The sequence below is a fragment of the Bos grunniens genome, chromosome 10 (genome assembly GCF_055505025.1).
Source record: "Bos grunniens cultivar Pamir isolate PY7600 chromosome 10, Bosgru_T2T1.0, whole genome shotgun sequence".
Classification (NCBI taxonomy): Eukaryota; Metazoa; Chordata; class Mammalia; order Artiodactyla; family Bovidae; genus Bos; species Bos grunniens.
The window spans coordinates 57,990,839-58,011,107 of NC_141174.1; the positions used below are offsets into that span (position 1 = coordinate 57,990,839).

Consider the following 20,269-nt stretch of genomic DNA (forward strand, 5'->3'; position numbering starts at 1 on the left):
TTGTACCCTCCTGTTTCAGTGCTAACAGTGCTGCTCAAAACAGGTCCTGGCCCTGCCCTGATTGTTAAAGCTGCTGTAACTATGATGGGCAGAAGCTGTTAACAAACTTGGCAACTAGCCTTTTTCTCCCACAGCAGTAGTTTCAGACCAGTTTAGACAGAGCTTTGCTTGCAGGTCGCTGCTGCTGCCTCTTAATGACACCAGTGAGAGTCTCATATTCTTTCTCTCTCTCGCCTCGCACCCCCTCTCTGTCTCTTGACTACTCTGTGAAACGAGAGGCTGTTCTCTACCTCTTCTGCTACTTCATTATCCCATCTCCCTTAGGCTTTTCAGAACAAAGAAATCATAGGGCATCAACTTTGTAATTTAGGCAGCTGGAGATAATTTCCCCAGGATAGGGTAGGTAGGTAGATGCTTCCCCCTGGCATGAGGCAGCCCTGCTAAATGGCCATGTGTTTTGTCTGCCAGGCTTGGGCTTTGTTAGGCCCATTTAGGCTCCTCTGAAATTACAGTGGCAAGCCAGGCCCATGTACTTTTAGAGGGTTAGGGGTTAAGAAAAAATGGAAAGTGTGTCATTTATAGGCGCTGCTACTTGCTAATTACATAAGGAATTTCTGTTTAAACCACTGTCCCTGTGCTTACTGCTGCCAGATCCTTTATTTCCCTCAGTTGCTGCCTTCATGGCCTTCTCCATAGCAACAAGGTCTATGACAAAAAGGCTATGGTGAGAAATTGAGCAGTTCCCCTCCCACAAGTTGTACTCTATTTTCTCTTAAGGATGTCTCGAAAAAGCCTGAAAGACTGCTATCAAATAATTTTCTACCCCCATTGAGTTCATAATCAAATGAAAGTTTTAACCCTGAACTAATTCAGTGAACAACCTGCTTTCTCCTTATTTGACTCTGATTATTCCCATCTTTTGAAATTTTTCCTATTTCATTCAGTACACTTGGAACACAGTGCATCTTCCCATTTAGCAAACTCGCCTCTGCTTTTTAGCTTTTACTGTGTTCCTTTGAATTGTTGTATTTTTTAAATCTACCAAAATCAAGTATCAATATGGAGAAAGAAAGTGGGAACCCCACCCCCACCCTCACATGCTGCTGCTTTAGATTCCAGACTGGTCTGCCACACTGGAGGCTGGACAGACTGCCTAAAGGGTAAAATTAGTCTGCATTCCAGCTGATCCTGGCACTGACCTACAGGAGTCACAAACCCCAAGTCTTTGTTTTTATGTTAATAGATCTTATTCAACAATAATATAAATAAAAGTATTATACAGGTCCTTGAGTTTTCAAGATAGTGTTACCCATTTTGAACCTAAATAGAATATGTACTTACTTGTGTGTTTGTATATCCTTGTAGCTGTTCAGCATTATGCCAGTGAAATTCATCATGTTGTTGCATGTAGTTGTACTTTGTTTATTCTCTCTCTCTTTTTTTTTAACAGTATTTCGTGAATATAGTGTGAATATAACACTACTTATTTACTCAGTTGTTGATGGACATTGGGTTGTTTTCAGTTTGGAGCTATTATGAAAAGTGTTGCTGTGAAAATTTTTGTACATGTCTTTTGGGGGAATATATGTACACATTTCTATTCTGTATATATTTAGGAATGAAATTCCTAGGTCATAAGGTAAACATATGATCAGTTTTAATAGATGTTGCCAATTTCCCAAAGTGTCTGAACCAATTTATAACTCCTACTTCCAATTAGAATCCTGGTTGCTCTGTATCCTTGTCAACACTTGACATTATGTCTTTTTCATTTTAGCCATTCTGGTTGATGGGTAATGGTATCTCACTATAGTATTAATTTGCATCTCCATGATAAGTCATGAAATTAAGCATATACTTATTGGACATTTGGAAATCCCATTTTGTGAAGTACATGTTCAAATCTTTTATCTATTTTTGAATTGGGCTGTATGTTTTCTTCTTACTGATTTGTTAGGAGTTCTCTTTATAGTATGGTTTGGAGTCCTTTGTTCGATGTACATATCATAAATATCTTCTCCTGTTTCCTGTATTTTCTCTTAATGGTACCTTTTCATGAATGGAAGTTCTCTGTATAAAGGCTAGTTTTTTTGGTTTCTTTTTTTTTTTTTAGTTAATGCTTTTTATGTCCTGTTTAAGAAAACTTTGCCTTTCCCAAAATAATGAAGATATTCTCCTTTTTTTTCCTGAAATTTTATTGTTTTTCTTTTCCCCTTTAGATCTGTAAAGTATCTGAATTTGATTTTTGTTTAGGGTGTGAATAAGGAGCCAAGATTCTGTTTTTTTCATATGGATACCTAACTGACCTAGCACCTTACTGAAAAGACCATCCTTTCCCCCACTGAACTTCAGTGTCACATAAGTCATAAATCAACTGATATATAAGTGGATTTATTTCTAGGCTCTCTCTTCTGTTCTGGTCATCCATTTGTCTAGTCTGTGTCAGTGCTACCCTGTCTAAATGACTATAACTTCATACGTCTTGCTATCTAGTAGTGTAAATCCTCCAACTTTATGGTACTTCAGGATTGCCTTGGCTGTCCTTGGCCTTTGGTATTTCCATATAAATTTTAGGATCAGCTTGTGAACTTTTACTTGGGTCAGGGGGGAACCTGTTGAGAATTTTGATTGGAATTACATTGAATCTACAGATCAATTTAGGGGAAGACCTAAAGTTTTATCCTTTTATTTAAGCTTAGTATTACTCAGTTGGCAGGTGGTGCAAAATCAGAGAAAGTCAGTGATATCACTTGAGGAGATTGTTTAAAATACATGTTGGCTACCCTCCGCACCCCTCCCCCATGCTCATATTCTGAATCATCAGGTTCAGGATGGAGCTTGGGCATGTTTATTGTGAAACAGTTCCCAAGATTTATGATTTGCTGCCATCACCACTGTTCTCCACCTACCTTGTTGGTGAACTGCTGACCTGGACTATAATCTCCTTGGCTAGTGGCAGTAATTCACTGAAGCTAGTTAAAGTAAAATCTGACCTGTTTAATCAATACCACTCTGCTGTTGGTGGGCTGCCATAACAACGTGCCAAAAGTTGGGTGACTTAAAATGACAGATTTATCGTCTCATGGTTCTGGAGGCTAGAAGTCAGAAATTCAGGTGTTGGCAGAGCTGTGCTCTCTCTGGCAGTTCAAGGGGAGAGTCTTGCCTTGCTTCTTCTGGCATCTGGTGTTTGCAGCAATCCTTTTTGTCCCTTGGCTTGTAGGTGCCATCACTCCAGTTACATGGCTTTCTTTTCTTTTCTTTGTTTTTTTGCCACACCATGGCATGTGGGATCTTAGTTCCCAGACCAGGGATTGAACTCGCACCCCCTGCAGTGGAAGCACTGGAAGTGTGGAGTCTTAACCACTGGCCCACCAGGAAGTCCCTCACATGGCTTTCTTTTCCCTGTGTGCCTTCACATTTTCTTCTTTCTGAGTGCATCTGTCACTATGTCCAAATTTATCCTTTTTATTAGGACACCAGTCATATTGGATTAGAGCCCATTTAAATAACCTCATTGAAATTTGATTATCTCTGTAAGGACCCTGTTTCAAAATAAGGTCACAGTCTGAAGTACTGGGAGTTCAGACTTCAGTAGTCAACCTTTTTTTGGGCTGATGGGGACACAATTCAGCCCATAACAGAGGCCATCGAAAATTTCAGAATAATTTTTGTCACAAGTTAGAGAAAGGAAGGAAATCTAGAACTGCACATACTAATGAGAGGCATTGCTTCCCAAGCCAGTCTGGGCAGAAGAGCATCCACCCCATGATCCCAGCTGTTCCTCTGCTACATTACTTTCCCCTCCTCCCCTCCTTGGCTCTGAGAGCCACAATGTGGTTCAGTTCTGCTCTGTTAACAAACCGTGAAAATGCCAAGTGGAGATTACCAGCAAGACAAAGAAGCTTCAGCAGCTACTTACCTCTCTCAACCTCTAGCTGAAGAGGGCTGAAAGGAAAAGTACCTCTTGTAGGCTATCCCCTAGCTATGTTCTTATCTTGATTCTTCCTACAAGGTCTTAAAAGCAGTAAAACTGTGGCCAAGTGTGATTCCATCTCAACCCCAGGCAAGTATTTCCTCAAAACTGTCCCACTGAGATGATACCTTCCTTCTTAGACCCAGAGGTTTTCAGATAAAGACTTCAGATGGACAACCAAAGGCGTGATGGTCTCTCTGAGCCACCTCTCTCTGTATACCCACTGGGTATACAGTGTGGTTGCCTTACCAAGATGAAAGGGAGGGTGTGAGATTTAAGGGTGTGGTGAAGCAGCCTCTGTTACACTTACACAGTTTCCATGGTGTGGGAACTTGTAGGTGGGAGGAGGAACTGTTAGATCTTTAGCTTTCCTCCTCAACCTCTTGGTCCCCATGGTCTGGGGGTGGAGTGGATTACACTGGGTGGATGTTCCACTTTGGCCTTACACCTCTAACGTATACTTGAATATAGTTTTCCTGCTTAGAGTTTTAGCATCAGATCTACCTAACCTACTACCCTAATTGGTACTTGCCTGATAATGGTTTCAGCTGGTCTCTATTATTTTACTTGAATTTCTGTGGAGAGAAAACACCATAGTCGAAAAAAAAAAAGAAAACACCATAGTCATGTGAAAAGGGTTCCCGGCTGATGGGTATTACCTTTGTACTTTGTTTGGCTCATTCTGCCCCAGAGGATCCCAGAAATAAGGGTTTAGGATATTTGTTTTCTGTCATGCCTAGAACACCTTTGCTGCCCATTAGAATGTGGGGGCAGGGACTTAAAAAGCCCTGATGCTGAGGTCTCACCGAGTTAAATGAAATCAGAATGACTGTAGGTGGGAGCCAGGTGTCAATATTTTTTTAAAGATCTCCAGGTACATCCAATGTGCAGCAAGCTGGGAACCACCGCTCCATAGGTTTCAAACACTTCTGCAGAAGACTTTATCCCAAATTGCTCTATTGGATAACTTAACAGATTTCTACTTAGAATGTTAGTAAAGGGCTCCTGGAAAGTGTAGATTCTCTTTGAAAGTATTCAGATGTTCTCTTTAAAGGAATAATAACCACATTTCTGCCTTTGGGTTTCTGGTTTTAAAAGATCCATACATGATTTGATCCTTCCCTACAGTCAAATCTATGACTTGAAGATGAATTCCTAGGATAAGTGAGATAAAAACCTGGAAATGTTGCTGTTAAGCTGATTTTAAGTTCTGCCTGCATGAGGCTTGATAAGACATAGAATTTATAGATAGCAAAACATTCTTTCTAATAATTTTCACTGCAGTAGACAGATTTGGGACTAGAGTTTTCCTTGAAATATGACACTCTTTACCAAAGTTCCTGATGTTACTACATAGCGAACCCATAAAAAAGTGGTTTTCAGATAATAACCAACTTACAGGGAAAAAAATCTTAGTTGGTAGATGAAACACAGATGGTCCTAATTTTCCCTGGCCTTTTCAGAATTTCTGAATGCTGCTCACTCTTGTGAATTTCTGATTATATTCACCCTTTCTCTGCATCTGTGATTTGAACTTTTGTCATGGAAGAAACAGTCCTCATAAATTTGCATAATCTCTTATCACTTGGCAAGATTAAATATTATTCATTAATGTACCAGAGATAAGCTATGGGAAGTGAGCGATTCCTCCATTCCCCTAGCTGAGGCTTCCATGGAGGTAGTAGTACCCACAGTTTCAAACCAGCCTTCCTCACCAGCATCCCCTTGTAACTCCCTGCTAGCCACTTTCCTGTACTACACTGCTGCTGGCCAACTGCAGGTGTGCTTACAGGCTTCCAGAAGCTGTGACTTACTGACTTTCTTATGATCTCTTTCTCTTATCTGTGTCGCTAGAGAAGACTAGAAGACCTGAAACTAGTGTTGACTGGGAGCTGAGATTTGCCACAGATGCATTTCCCTCCTAACATTAGTAGACAAACATGTCTGTCTTTCCCCTTTAGAAAGAACTTGGACTACACAGAGCCCATTAGTAGGCTCTTGATTATTTAGTGGTGGCTATATATACTGATTGTTTACCATTGGCCCAGATAAGAGGCTTGGGAAGGGTAAGGAGGACTTTACCAGGAATGCAAAGAGCACAGCTGAAAAGCATACTCAGCTTCTATAGGACAGGACTAAGTGAAGTGAAGTGAAAGTTGCTCAGTCGTGTCTCTTTGCGACCCCATGAACTATGCAGTCCATGGAATTCTCCAGGCCAGAATACTGGAGTGGGTAGCCTTTCCCTTCTCCAGCGGATCTTCCCGACCCAGGGATCAAACCAGGGGTCTCCTGCATTTCAGGTGGATTCTGTACCAACTGAGCTATCAGGGAAGCCCAGATAGGACTAAATTGAACAACAATTTGGCACCAATGTAAAAAATGTCAGCGACAACCATTAGTGTTTATTATTAACCATTCCCATTAGGTTTAGCTCTTTTTCTAAGGTGACAAGCTTTTTAAAGAAGAGACTAACAAAGAAACAGGTTTGTTTTGTTTTAAATAACAGGACTAGTGTTCACACACCCAGGAGTAAATCTTTTTACCAGAGCTTCTCTTGAGATGTGAGTCTTGGGGATCAATTGTAAATTGCATAAAATGTATAAAATCATTTGATACCAAAGGGCTGTTGCCAAATGCTTACTAGTTTTTAAGTCCGAAGTGGACACTGAACAAAGGTCTGACATGCCATCTGTAGTTGGTGAGACAAATTGACAAGCCCTTGATCCAGTCTAATCTTTTTTTTTTTACAAGAAGTAATTCTTATGGTGATTTTCACAATATTACCCCAAACATTTTAATGTTGTTCTGAACTGTTTTCATTTATTGAGGTATAGTTGATTCATGAAGTAGAGAGGCATTTATACGCACCTTTGGACCAAGAGCTCCTCTACCAGGTCATGTTCTAGGAAAAGGAGGGATCTGGATCCTTAAAACAGTCTTTGTTTTAAGCTGTGTTATGCTGTGCTTTGTATTCAGAATGAGAGAAAGTAAACTATACTTCCTCCTACATTTTCTACCCCACTATTAGCAACTACTTTTTCCCCCTGATGTTTTTTAAAATTACATTTTTAAAAATGATTTAAAAAGTGATGCTTTGATCCTTGGATATGACACCAAAAGCACAGGGCAAAAAAAGAAAAAATAGATAAATTGAATTTCATGAAATTAAAACATTTTGCTCATCAAAAGACACTATCAAGATAATGAAAAAAGACAACTCACAAAATGGGAAAAATATTTGCAAATAATATACCTGATAATTAATATCCAGAGTATATAAAAACTCCTGCATCTCAACAATAGCAACAACCAAAAGAACGGAACAACCAAATTCAGAGTAAAAGGACTTCCCTGGCAGTCCAGTGATTAAGACTGTGCTCCCATTGCAGGGGTCATGGTTTCAATCCCTGGTTAGGGAAGATCCTACGTGCTGCATGGGGTGGCCAAAAAGCAAACAAACAAGAAAAGCAACAATCAAAACTGAGCAAAGGACTTGAATAGATGTTTTGCCACCTGACCAATAAGCACTTGAAAAGATGCTCAGCATAATTAATAAGAGAAATACAAATCAAAGCCACAGTGATATACCACTTCATACCCCACTAGAATGACTGTACTTTTAAAATGAAAATAAGTGTTGGAGAGGGTGTGGAGAAGTTGGAACCTTTGTGGACCGCAGGTGAGAACATACAATGTTGCAGCCTTTGTGGAAAACAGTTTGGTGGTCCCTCAAAAAGGTAAACAGAATTAACAAGTGATCTAGGAATTCTGTTCTTAGGTAGGTATGCACCCAAAAGAATTGAAAACAGATATTTAAACAAAACTTGTACACAGGAATATTCATAGCAGCATTATTCACAATAGCCAAAAGATGAAAACAATCCAGTGTCCATCAGCAGATGAATATATAAACAAAATGTGGTATATACTTACAGTGGAATAGCAATAGAAAGGAATGAAATTATGATACATGTTACAATGTGTGTAAGCCTTGAAGATATTTTGCCAAGTGAAATAAGCCAGACAGAAAAAAGTAAATGTATTATTTCACTTAGATGAGGTATCTAGAATAGGCAAATTTATAGAAACCAAAAGGAGAGAATAGAGTTACTAGGAGCTAGGGGGCAGAGGGAATACAAGTTACAGCATTTCTGTTTCAGTTGATGAAAAAGTTTTGAAAATAATAGTGATGATGGTTCCTCTCACAAAGTAACAGCTTTTTATTGTTGGCAATTTGGGAATCAAAGAAAAAGGAGAAATCCTAAATTGCAAAGAAGAAAGTCATAAATCATCCAGAGATAAAGCCACTATTATAATTATGTTATGTTATTCATATACTTCTTTTAACAAATTGGTGCCCATCTCTCTATATTTGTAGTCTTTTTTGTTTATAGAGGAAAATACCATGAGCATTTTCCTGTAACATTAAATGGTCTGCTATAACATTTTAAATAGCTACACATTATTCCATGTTAAGGATGTATCATGATTGATTTAGGTAAGTTGTTGTTCATTTGTTGTTCAGTTGCTAAGACATGTCCAACTTTTTGTGACCCCCATGGATTGCAGCACGCCAGGCTTCCACATCCTTCACTGTCTCCCCAAATTTGCTCAAACTCATGTCCATTGAGTCACTGATGCCATCCAACCATCTCATCCTCTGTCTTCCTCTTCTCCTCTTGCCCTCAATCTTTCCCAGTATCAGGGTCTTTTCTAAGGAGTCTGCTCTTGTGGCCAGACTATTGGAGCTTCAGCTTTAGCATCAGTCCTTCCAGTGAGTATTCGGGGTTGATTTCCTTTAGGATAGACTGGTTTGATCTTCTTGAAGTCCAAGAGATTCTCATGAGTCTTCTCCAGCACCACAGTTCAAAAGCATCAATTCTTTGGGACTCAGCCTTCTTTATGGTCCAACTCTCACATCCATACATGACTACTGGAAAAAACCATAGCTTTGACTATATGGACCTTTGTCAGCAAAGAGTTGTCTCTGCTTTTTAAAATGCTGTCTAGGTTTGTCATAGCTTTACTTCCCAGGAAGCAAGCATCTTTTAATTTCATGGCTGCAGTCACCATCTGCAGTGATTTTGGAGCCCAAGAAAATAAAATCTGTCACTGTTTCCACTTTTTCCCCATCTATTTGCCATGAAGTGATGGGACCAGATGCCATGATCTTCTTTGAATGTTGAGTTTTAAGCCAGTTTTTAAGCCAGCTCTCCTTTTTCACTTTCATCAAGAGGCCCTTTAGTTCCTCTTCACTTTCTGCCATTAGAGTGGTATCATCTGCATATTCTCTTGTTGTTCATATTTCTCCTAGCAGTCTTGATTCCAGCTTGTGATTCATCCAGCCTAGCATTTCGCATGGTGTACTCTGCATGTAAGTTAAATAAACAGGGTGACAGTATACAGCCATAACGTATTCCTTTCCCAATTTTGAACCAGTCCGTTGTTCCATGTCTGGTTCTGTTTGCTTCTTGACCTACATACAGATCTCTCAGGAGACAGCTAAGGTGGTCTGGTATTCCCATCTCTTTAAGAATTTTCCACAGTTTGTTGTGATCCACATAGTCAAAGGCTTTAGTGTAGTCAATGAAGCAGAAGTAGATTTTTTAATTCCCTTGCTTTTTCTGTAATCCAGCGGATGTTCACAGTTGGATCAAACCCATGTCTCCTGTGTCTCTTGCATTGGCAGACGGGTTCCTTACCACTAGCACTACCTGGGAAGCCCAAGACATGAGAATTTGCAGCTCTTTAAGAACTGAGCTTCATTTCTCGTGTCATCAATAAAATACTCGTAGACAAAGGGAACACAGTTTCCTTTGCAAAGGGTCCCTTTGCATGGCCCTCCCTATGCAAAGGTTCTGAATCCACAGATTCAACCAAGCATGAAACAAAAGTCTTCAGAAAAAAAAAATTCTGAAAAGCAAAACTTGAATTTGCCACTCACTGGGAACTGCTAGCATTTTATTTACAACTGTTTACATTGCTTTTACATTGTATTAAGTATTATAAGTACTCTAGTGATGATTTAATATATATGAAAGGATGTACATTGGTTATATGCAAATATTGTGCTATTTTATATTAGGGACTTGAGTATTCTCAGATTTTAGTACTGGGCAAGGGGTAGGAGGTATTCTAGAACCAATCCCCTACAGATACTGAGGGATGACTGTATGTGTTTCATGATAACCTTGCAGCTTGGGACTTTTGAGTTTCTATCTCCTGTTCTTTTTTCTATTTCTGTCCTCTTGGTGCCTTTTGCTTACTTTGACATTTTCTTTTTGCTTCTTGCCTCTTCTGCTCCATATATTTTTCTCTTTGCCACCAATATGCAGTTTTTATTGCTGCTTCTATTTATTTTCTGGTAGAGAGAGGTCAAACATAAAATCAATGAGCTGCTTCTCAGCCAAAAATAAACCTGTAAGTGTTGATGTCTTTCACTCCAGTACACAATTTTATTCTCAAGTACAGTACATGGACTATTTAGTGTCTTACACCTGGAAATGTGAGCTGCTGAGAACCAAAAAAGTATATCCTCATCTTGCGAGACAGCATAGTTAAAAATACAGGCTCTAGTTTAGAGCCAGACTGATTTGGACTCAGATCCTGGCTTTGCATCTTGTTTAGCTATGTTACATTGGAACAAATTGCTCTAAGCTTCCATTTCTTCATCTGTACAATGGGAATGATAATATTTTGGGGGTTGTTGAGAGGATTAAATATAAGATAATACATGGAAGGCTCTTAAACACAGTAAGTGGGAACTATTATCTTGAAAGCCATCAAGCCTTCACAGAAATAATGTACACGCCACCTCCCCCACCAAAAATTTAAAAAAAAAAAAAATCAAAGAAAGCAACAAAGCATTTAACCCATTTTATGTGGGACTAAGCATCCTTTTGTATCATTTAGGATTTGGGAAGCCTCTTCAACAAAGTTAGGAGATTAAATTGGAGTCTAAATCTTAATTCAATGGGCATATTCAGTATGTGATGATGGTTAAGGTCTAGGATACTACTGATGGTTCATCTCATAGATGGAAGGGGAAGATGGATACTTATTGCCAAACTTAAAACAGATTTTGTCTGACAGCAGGACATAAGTAAAAGGCAAGAATTTGAACTGACTGCGGTTTTGATTGGTTGGAGAAATTCAGATATTTGCTTTTAAATATGAACCCAATGTAATAAAAACATGTTGGGTTTCTACAGTGTTTAACCCTAAGGTGATTTTGAAGAAGTAGAATTTTAACTTTAAGTGAAGCATCAGAAATTTAAGACCCCCTTTCCTTGTATTTGTTGTTCAGAAAGAAAATCTAAATCTGTATACTACATTTTAATACCATAAACTTGTGCACACTTCATTGATTTTTCTTCATGTTAAGAGAAAAAATATTTCTGATGTGTTAAATAAACCTTTGGAGATAAATTAGCAGCATGACTTAATTTACCCATTGCTGTCAGTCACCTTGAGTTCAGTTCAGTTCAGTTCAGTCGCTCAGTCATGTCCAACTCTTTGTGACCCCATGAATCGCAGCACGCTAGGCCTCCCTGTCCATCACCAACTCCCGGAGTTCACTCAGACTCATATCCATCGAGTCGGTGATGCCATCCAGCCATCTCATCCTCTGTCGTCCCCTTCTCCTCCTGCCCCCAGTCCCTCCCAGCATCAGAGTCTTTTCCAGTGAGTCAACTCTTTGCATGAGGTGGCCAAAGTACCGGAGTTTCAGCTTTAGCATCATTCCTTCCAAAGAAATCCCAGGGCTGATCTCCTTCAGAATGGACTGGTTGGATCTCCTTGCAGTCCAAGGGACTCTCAAGAGTCTTCTCCAACACCACAGTTCAAAAGCATCAATTCTTCGGCACTCAGCTTTCTTCACAGTCCAACTCTCACATCCATACATGACCACAGGAAAAACCATAGCCTTGACTAGACGGACCTTTGTTGGCAAAGTAATGTCTCTGCTTTTGAGTATGCTATCTAGGTTGGTCATAACTTTCCTTCCAAGGAGTAAGCGTCTTTTAATTTCTTGGCTGCAGTCACCATCTGCAGTGATTTTGGAGCCCAGAAAAATAAAGTCTGACACTGTTTCCCCATCTATTTCCCATGAAGTGATGGGACCAGATGCCATGATCTTAGTTTTCTGACTGTTGAGCTTTAAGCCAACTCTCTCACTCTGCTCTTTCACTTTCATCAAGAGGCTCTTCAGTTCCTCTTCACTTTCTGCCATAGGGTGGTGTCATCTGCATATCTGAGGTTATTGATATTTCTCTCGGCAATCTTGATTCCAGCTTGTGCTTCTTCCAGCCCAGCGTTTCTCATGATGTACTCTGCGTATAAGTTAAATAAGCAGGGTGACAATATATAGCCTTGATGTACTCCTTTTCCTATTTGGAACCAGTCTGTTGTTCCATGTCCAGTTCTAACTGTTGCTTCCTGACCTGCATACAGGTTTCTCAAGAGGCAGGTCAGGTGGTCTGGTATTCCCATCTTTTTCAGAATGTTCCACAGTTTATTGTGATCCACACAGTCAAAGGCTTTGGCATAGTCAATAAAGCAGAAATAGATGGTCACCTTCAGACAACAGCAAAAAACAAAACAAATACCATAAACTGATTATTGTTGGTAAGGATGTTGTCACTTAGGCTTTCCAACACTTCTTTCCTGAGCTCTAACCTGTGTGCACATGCACTCATGCTGCTGGAAATTTGGTGAACCACACTGGGTTGGTAATCAGAAAATAACTGGAATTTTTAAGAAAGTATTTGAGGAGTTCCTATACCCCTTGTCATCCCATCAATCAAAGGTGAGATCTGGTGCCTATCCAAACCCTGCCTTGATGGATTGAACCAGTATTGGGGTTATTCATCCTGTTTAGCAGTTACTGAGTACCTACTAAGTATTTATGTAGGTAAAGGGAAAAAATGTAGATATTACCTCTTCTAATATAGCATCATTGGGATTTTGACAGGGTAGCACAGGTTATTTTTCATTTTTTACATGCAAATGTAGCGGCTCAGTAGGACTCCCCTGGTGGGTCAGATGGTAAAGAATCTACCCACAATGTGGGAGACCTGGGTTCAATCCCTGGGTCAGGAAAATTCCCCTGGAGAAGGGAATGGCAACCCATTCCAGTATCCTTGCCTGGAGGATTCCATGGAGAGAGGAGCCTGGTGGGCTGTAGTCCACAGTCCACGGGGTTGCAAAGAATCGGCTACGACTGAGCGGCTTAACACACACACACACACACACACACACACACACACACACACTCAGTAGAACTAATTTGACAGTTCAGAAACAAGCCCTAACTTATACACAAACTAAGGGAAATGGAAACGGGTTTTTAGTAATATAGGTATTGGGGAAACCCTCTGTGAGGAGAAAAAAAAAATTGATTCACAGACCTATCTTATACTCTCTAAGTTTACATAAAGGTATACATATCTGTAATTGACACGTTGTATACTTTAAATGTCTGAAAATTTTACTTGTCAATTATATATTGATTTTTAAAAATAATTCTAAAATAAAATAATTTCCAAAATAGAAAAAAATAAGTTCTATGTGTACATCTATGTGTATATAAATACACATATATATTCAAGATTCTTAGATAATGTGGTTTTTTTTAACTTTTATAAAGTCCTTCAGTTAAATTAATACATAAGTAAATATCCAAATTTCTAGATGAAAAGGCTTAGCATAAATGGAAGAAATCACAAAGATTGATGGATTTGTTATGTTAGAAATGTAAAACCTTCACTAAATCAACAACTTCGCCTAACGCTAGTCCTATTTACTTTCAAATGAGCCAGAATTAAAAGAAATTTATACCTTGACATATTTTTGCCATATAATGCCAAAAAGACAGCTTTGGTTCCAAAATTTGTGGAGTTTTTTTTTTTTCACGTTTGATTTGTATATGGGAGCTCATATTCAGGAAATTTTATAATTGAAGTACCGTCAAATAAATAATGTGTAAATAAGCCCACCAAACAACATGTGTTAAAAGTTCTATGAATGATATAGCTACTAATAATGATATTATTGATATTCTACTAATAAAAAACTAAGATCATGGCATCTGGTCCCATCACTTCATGGCAGATAGATGGGGAAACAATGGAAACAGTGAGAGACTTTATTTCCTTGGGCTCCAAAATCACTATGGATGGTGACTGCAGCCATGAAATTAAAAGACACTTGCTCCTTGGAAGAAAAGCCATGACAAACCTAGACAGTGTATTAAAAAGCAGAGACATTACTTTATCGACAAAAGTCTATATAGTCAAAGCTTTGGTTTATCCAGTAGTCATGTATGGATCAGAGAAGGCAATGGCATCCCACTGTAGTACTCTTGCCTGGAAAATCCCATGGATGGAGGAGCCTGGTAGGCTACAATCCATGGGGTCGCTGAGGGTCGGACACGACTGAGCGACTTCACTTTCACTTTTCACTTTTATGCATTGGAGAAGGAAATGGCAACCCACTCCAGTGTTCTTGCCTGGAGAATCCCAGGGACAGTGGAGCCTGGTGGGCTACTGTCTATAGGGTCACACAGTCGGACACGACTGAAGTGACTTGGCAGCAGCGTATGGATGGGAGAGTTGGACCATAAAGAAAGCTGAGCACCAAAGAATTGATGCTTTCGAACTGTGGTGCTGGAGAAGACTCCTCAGAGTCCCTTGGACAGCAAGGAGATCAAACCAGTCAATTCTAAAGGAAGTCAGTCCTGAATATTCATTGGAAGGACTGATGCTGAAGCTGAAGCTCCAATATTTTGGCCACCTGATGTGAAGAACGGACTCATTGGAAAAGACTCTAATGCTGGGAAAGATTGAAGGCAGGAGAAGGGGATGACAGAGGATGAGATGGTTGGATGGTATCACCAACTCGATGGACATGAGTTTGAGTAAACTCCAGGAGTTGGTAATGGACAGGGAGGCCTGGCATGCTGCAGTCCATGCGGTTGCAAAAAGTCAGACATGACTGAGTGACTGGACTGAACTGAATGATGTAGCAGATGCCATATAATCAAGAACTGAAAGAGATCACATTTGGCTAAGTTACAGAGCTGAGTTCATTTTCAGCTTCTTTTGAAAGGGTTACTCTGGGTGAGGTAGCTGAGCAGACCGCAGCAGCTCTTCTGCAGCCTAGTTATTTTTAACTAGGAGACCAGGTAACTGCAGTAGGTACCTGTTGTTATAATGGATTAGTTAGGAGCAGTGAGCCATTGCTTAGCTTCTTTTCAGTTAAGGGAGGGAGTGCCCAGTCAGTTTAATCATTAGCATTGGAGGGGAGAGAATGTAACGGGAGCTTTTAAGAGGACTATATGAGAAGGACCTATGACCTAAAGGTTTATAAGCTGCTTTGGTAGTGATAACTGAGAGTGAAGGCCTGGTTAAAAGTTTTGTCACCTGTGTTCTCCAGACATCAACACTATAGTTTTCTACAGATGCTCCCATCTCAGGGAGGAAGTGGAAACTGGTTTCTATTCACATATTATGTGTTAGCTCTCTCACCTTACTCTCTGATTAACCACTGCCATCACCACAACCCCACCATCCTCAGCTCTCTGCGTGCTAGAATTTCGGTTATTCAAATTAAAAAAAAAATTATAACATGCAGTCTTAGAACTCAGTCACTCTCCATCATTATACCCCATATTACATGAGACACTGAAAGTCTATACAGAATACACACCATTCCTGTTTCTAGACAGGGCTTCTATCTGGGTATATCAGATGCCTGTAGTCTTGAGGAGCTACTACATGTACATTCAACAATAACTTCAAGCCAATTTTTAAAAAAATTATTACTAATCTTTAAGGAACCCCTTGTATCCTTAGGCAGGTTAGAGTATTCTTTACCTACTCTTGTTATTTCTCTGATCTCTTACATTGCTAGAGGCTGGTGATAATGTCCTCAGTTTTATATTAAGAGTTCTGTCCCTTGATTCTAAATTATATGCTTCCCGGAATCAGAGACTGAAAATTATACAACCCCACTTCTCCACCCCAAACACATACAAATAGTACAATGTTTTGAATAAATAGTTTTTTGTAGGATTAGAAACCATTATGGGGTTTGAGTTGCCTGTGACTTAAATTTCTTAGCAGTGTCCAGGATGTCCCACTATCCTGGACACTGTATGCAAGCCAAAAGGCAATAAAATTGGTAGAGGAGCCATCAAGTTGTTAATGAGTCATAAATTACCTCTTACTCGTTATATTGTAAAAGGAAACTTGAGTTACAAAAGACAATCTGGTTGTTCTAGCACCATCTAGAGGAAGGCATAGAAATGGTTAACAGATTTTACAACAGCACCATATCAGTTCATTTAATATCAGTTCATATCAGTCCAAATACACATCCTTCCTGTCTCTCCTTTTGCACTAAATATGTCATGATATAATAAGGTATAATTCATTTGGCCATTCAGCCAAACTTTACTCTCTTTTTATCAGCTCCTGGCTGATAGCATGTTACCTTTTTGTGTGTTTATCTGTTCCAGCTGGGTTGTAAGATAGGATAGGGCTTAAAAAAAAAAAGGATGTGGGATCTGTCAGTTGTGGTACGCAGGCTCTTAATTATGGCGTATGGGACCTAGTTCCTTGACCAGGGATCGAACCTGCACCCCTTGCATGGGAGCATGGAGTCTCAGCCACTGGACCACCAGGGAAGTCCCTATAACTTATTTTAATCTATTGGTACACTAATCAGTAATTAACAAGAATTTTTTTAGCATGAAATATTAGACTTTTTCAGATCTTCTTCCTGCTGTTCGACACGTAGCCTCAGCTCATTATCACATGGTTTCACTCTTCCTTACGTGTGCCAAGCTCATCCCAGATCCTCTTAAAAGTTAGAAAATCCTACCTATTCTTCTCTGATCTGTCTATACCACAGTATGTGTGCTGCTGCTGCTGCTGCTAAGTCGCTTCAGTCGTGTCCAACTCTGTGCGACCCCATAGACGGCAGCCCACCAGGCTCCCCCGTCCCTGGGATTCTCCAGGCAAGAACACTGGAGTGGGTTGCCATTTCCTTCTCCATTGCATGAAAGTGAAAAGTGAAAGTGAAGTCGCTGTCATGTCTGACTCAGCGACCCCATGGACTGCAGCCCACCAGGTTCCTCTGTCCATGGGAGTTTCCAGGCAAGAGTACTGGAGTGGGGTGCCTTTGCCTTCTCCAACAGTATGTGTAGCATATTTTTTAAAATAATGATTGGATATATATTCATTTTCCCTCCCCCTAAACAGGGTAAAATTTTCAGTTAAGGTTTGAATCTCCACTAGCACTTGGCATAATGATGAAGTATAATAAGTAATGTATATTTGCTGGCTCATTGCATGAAAGCAGTGTTTGAGGCATATTCATCTGAGAGCAGTTTAACTGGCTGGATTGACAGAAAGAATTAAAGATTGGAGTTAGGAGCATAATTCAGTCTGTTAGAATAATCTAGAGGTAAGTTAATGAGGACTTGGTTCTGATGGTTTTGGTTGGGGATGGGGAAGAAGATATTATTCAGAGAGAGTTCAAAGGCAGAATAGACAGGCCATGGTGACTGGCTTGTATCCAGATGCCACAGAAAGCCAGCTGTGCTTCCTCTTTTTATTGCCTTTTCATTTTGCCCCAGATTTCCTGCTTTCTTCAGAGATCATCAGTTGCCTCTCTTTAGGGTCCTGAATTCTCATAACTTAGAATTCCAACGGGGCAAGTGGATCCCCACAAGGCAAAACTGACAATAGTCATAGAACTGGCTGGTCCCCAAGTTTCTGTCACCCAGCATGAAGATGGCTGCAGCTTAGTTAACATCTCCATGAAAAGGCAGAAGTAAAAGAATGCTTGGGTTGTATGCCTTAAGTCAGCAGTTTTTAAACTTTAGACTTAGGACTCCTTTTCATCCTTAATAATTAGTAAGGAACTCTAAGAGCTTTTGTTTAGTATGTATTGATAGTATCATTATTGACATTTGCCATGGTAGAAATTAAAACAGAATCTGTTAAAAATATATTTATTAATCTATTTTAAAATAACAATAATAAACCTGTTACATGTTAACATATTTATGAAAAAATAATTACAGTTTCTAAAACAAAAATTTAGTAAAAACAGTAGTAGTATTTTACATTTTTACAAATCTTTTTAATGTCTTGCTTAATAGGAGACACTCTGGATTCTGATATGTACTTCTGTATCCAATCTGTCAAAATATCATGTCATACCTCCTCTGGAAAACTCTTATGTACACTCAGGATAGAATGAAAATAAAAATCCAAATTTGTCTTAGTATTATTATGAAAATAGTTTTGAGTCTGCAAACCCCTTGAAACTGTCTTTGGGACTGTCAGACATCCCTGAACCATACTTTGAGAATCCATACCTTAAGCAATGCTTTTTAGTTTCTCTGTCTAAGAGAGTCTTAAAGATGTATGTTTCATTTTATAGACATGTGTAAGCATTCTTGGCATCTATATTGAGACCCTCATTACCTATTAGTAGAAAAAACGTACTTAAAAGTGGAATAAAAACAAGTCTTCAATTTAAAAAATTTTTGTTTATTGGACATTGATCATACACCCCATACTGCTTTCAAAGCTCATGACAAATTAATTGTAGAGAGTTACCAAAAATGATTTTGTCTGACTAACTGATTCCTTTGGTTAATATCAATAGAATTTTTCCCCATGGACTTTGCATTGCAAATATAACAGATAGAATCATGCAATTAATGCATGTGGAGTGTATATGGCCATGAAGTCAGGTAAGAGCACCATAGGGCCTGATAATAGAGTTATATTAGTATTAACTCCTTGATTTCCTCATCTAAAGTAGATTATAAGAAGAAAGTTGGATGTGATAGAGAGCTTGGAAATATGGAAATGACTACTACTGCAAAAGGTAGACATGTTGGGCTTCCCTGGTGGTCCAGTGGGTGGAAGTCCACCTGCCAATGCTAATCCAGTAAAAGCAAAACACAAAACTCAACTGAGAAGTCTGGTCTCAATGAACAGAGTCTTGAACCCTTAATATTTCAGTAACCTTTAAAGGGACATTCCTTTACCACACCACAAGATAATCATATCTAGAATAATGTCCCTGAGTCATGAAGAAAAATATTAAAATATACTTCATATATTGAATCCTCAATTTATGAATGGCTTTTCTTCCAAAGTTAATTTAACTTTCAAAAACATTTATTTATAGGAGCAGCTAAGTAATTATTATTTTGGGTCCCAATCTTATCTATTCAACAAAGAACCTTTGAGTGCTTAATGTCAATAGAAATGTTTCGGTTAGCTCTCATTTATAGCTTTGTTTCAGTGAAGGAATACACTAAGGCCAAAGCCTGGGCATATATACTGTTTCCCTCCGGCCTCCATTATTTGTCGTATAAGATGCTGCTATCACGGTCTGCAATTACAGTCCAAGTGCCGAATTCAGTCCACTGCCAATTTTTGTAATTTCACTGAAACACAGCCATAACCCATTCATTTGTGTATTGTTTGTGACTGTGCTACAAGAATTGAGAAGTTACCATAGAGACTGTGTGGCCTGCAAAGGCTAAAATAATTTGCTGTGGGTTCCTGACATTAAAGGTTTATAAACCGCTCGTCTACACATTCTGGCTTGCCCTGATCTCTGACCTCATTTCTTCCCACTCTTCTTACCCCACTTCAGTCTCATCCCACTTTGCTCTTCCTGAAAACACGCCAAGCACGTTCTCACTACAGTGCCTTGGCACCTGCTTTCTCCTCTGCTTCAAATGTCCCTCCGTCTAACTTCCTCATGCTCACACTCTCAGGTTTCTCTGCTTGCATGTCATCTTCTCAGTGTTTCTCTGCTTGCATGTCATCTTCTCAGTGAGGCTTCTCTTGACTGCCTATTGTAAAATAGCAACATCCCATTCCTCGCATTCTTTATTCTTTTGCTCCTGTTTCATTTTTCTCTGTAGGGCTTACACTGTCTAACATATATTTACTTGTTCTCTGTCTCCCATCACTTGAATATAAATTGTATAAGAGCAAGAGCTGTCAATTCTGTGCATTGCTATATCCCAGATACTCTGTGCCAAAGTAGATATTCATTTGTTGAAGGGAGCGAGGGATGTAGGTAGGAGGCAAAGGGAGATTTGCATGTTAATCTGGACTTCCCTGGTGGCTCAGATGGTAAACATCTGCCTACAGTGTGGGAGACCTGGGTTCAATCCCTGTGTTGGGAAGATCTCCTGGAGAAGGAAATGGCAACCCACTCCAGTATTCTTGCCTGGAAAATCCCAAGGACGGAGGAGCC

General features: G+C 39.5%; 1 protein-coding gene across 8 annotated transcripts in view; it reads left to right on the plus strand.

The window, feature by feature from the left end:
- The window catches only part of ZNF609 (zinc finger protein 609), a 201,072-nt gene that overhangs the window by 155,314 nt on the left and 25,489 nt on the right, over positions 1-20,269 (plus strand). The window contains exon 1 of one of the 8 annotated variants that reach the window (XM_086321491.1): positions 3,925-4,063. The exons of the other annotated variants lie outside the window; for them this stretch is intronic. The gene's annotated coding sequence lies outside the window, so the exon portion shown is untranslated. Of the gene's footprint in view, positions 1-3,924; positions 4,064-20,269 lie in introns of those variants that run through there. 8 annotated transcript variants of the gene reach the window in all.